The following is a 2,247-nucleotide window of genomic DNA, read 5'->3' on the forward strand; positions in this document are numbered from 1 at the left end:
GAAGTCTCCCATAGGGCTTGTGAGACTGTAATCTTTATGGACGCAGGGGGCACATCTCCCTCCTTTGGAGTGGCAGGTGGGTTAGAACCGCTGACCTTTCCATTTAGCCATGCTAACCACCGCGTCACCTGGCCATTTTAACAAAGAGCCCAGAGGGAGAAAATTCTCCTCTTTCCAATGACCAGCATTCTGTTACCAGTTGACAGTTGACGCAAGTCCAGTGTTTATTGAACTCATCTCTGTTAGCTTAGATTTCTCTGAGATCTAGACAGTGAAGAGGTAAGAGGAATTTAAACTGCACTCACTAATGGCATGGATGGACCTGGAGAACGTTAACTCAAAAACTCCCTGCCATGGAGTTGATGAGAACTCATAGTGACCCTATGGCACAGGGCAGAACTGCCTGTGTGAGTTTCCAACACTATAACTCTTTAGGGGAGTAAAAAGCCTTGTCTTTCTCCTATGGAGTGGCTAGTGAGTTCAAACTGCCGACCTTACGGATTGCAGGCCGATGTATAACCACTATGCCACCAGGGCTCCTTGGAGAACATTATGTTGAGTGAAATTAGCCAAACACAAGAGTGTAAATACTATATGAGGCCACTTTTATAGAAAAAAATGAATTTATATAAAAAAAGAACATACTTTAGAGTTGTCCCAGCAGGGTAGTGGATTTCAGGGAGAGAAGATAGATCAATCAATGGTCTAGATGAGTGGTTCTCAACCTTCCTAATGCAACCCTTTCATACAGTTCCTCATGTGGTGGTGACCCCCCAACCATAAAAATATTTTCTTTGCTACTTCATAACTGTAATTTTGCTACTGTTATGAACCAGAAGACCCCTGTGAGAGGGTCGTTTGACCCCCCAAAGGGTTCACGACCCACAGGTGGAGAACCATTGGTCTAGATCCACGAGTGTTAACTTGTGTGAACGGGAAGATGGTAGTCCACAAGGATGACAAAAACAATGTGGGAGTGAGTGAGGGATAAACAATTGGGGGGGTTGGTGTGTAGTTTCAACTGTTGAATATAGAGTTGATGATCTGCAATGTAAATCCCTAACTAATTTACAATAAAGTAATATTTTTTAAATAAAGAAATAAAATTAACTCACTGCTTTCTCTTTAGATTCATTCCATGGAGTCCATTAACACTTAGCCACGTCATTTCTGTGATCACATGTAGTAATTGCATAGCCAGTGAGCTGGGACACCTCCTCTTGTATTATTTTTATTGGCATATAATTCACATATCATACAACTCACTAGTTCAATCACATCAAGAAGAGTTGTACAATCATCATCACAATCATGTTTAGAACATTTTCTTCAATCCTTGTTGAACTAACTCACTGTTTTTAGCTTCCCATTTTCCACCAACCTCCCCTGTCATACCCCCCAAGGGACCATTGATCCAGTCACTGTCCTGGATGTCATATACAGATTTACCAGACTAGGTAAATTTACCAGATAGGTAAATCCAAATTTACCTACCCTGGATTCCAAAAATGTAAGAACATTAAAAAACAAACAAACAGCAACATTAAAATCTAATAAGAATAACAAAGTAAAAGAGATAAAAACCACAATTGAAAAGAAAACAGAAAATAGTAAAACTAGAACACATTTAAATTGGTCATAAGGAAGATCAAATGCTAGGGTGCTAAATTTTAACCTAACTACATCTTCACCAATCCACTTTTCAATGTATTTTGCATGTTAGCAAGACTATTCACATCCCTAGTCTATGGTAAGAGGGGATTCCCCCGGGGCTTAATCCACATATATTTCCACATCACTTTTTTTGAGAAGACTTTACATTTTGACCTAACTACATCTGCCATAATCAACTTATAATGCTCTCTGTCTGTTAACAGGGCTATTCATATCCCTCAACTACAATAGGAGGGGATTTACTGGAGGCTCAATCCATGGGTAGACCCTGCAAATGGATTTTGGGTTTCCACTGTCATCCATAAACTCCCGTAAACCAGGTGTTCACAGTTTAAGTTCTGATGACATTCCTTCTTTTAGATTTGGATTATATTATTTACAATCCTTGAATCATGCAGGCTGGTGTGCTTCTTCCATGTGGATTTAGCTGACACCTCACTTAGATGGCTACTTGGTTTTTTAAAAATCATTTTATTGGGGGCTCATATCCATATATACATCCATTGTGTCAGCACTTTTGTACATTTGTTGCCATCATCATTCTCAAAACATTTGCTTTCTACTTGAGCCCTT

Source organism: Echinops telfairi, unplaced genomic scaffold, assembly GCF_000313985.2.
Source record: "Echinops telfairi isolate 266 unplaced genomic scaffold, ASM31398v2 ScPeMD7_655;HRSCAF=1070, whole genome shotgun sequence".
In the NCBI taxonomy this organism is placed as follows: Eukaryota; Metazoa; Chordata; class Mammalia; order Afrosoricida; family Tenrecidae; genus Echinops; species Echinops telfairi.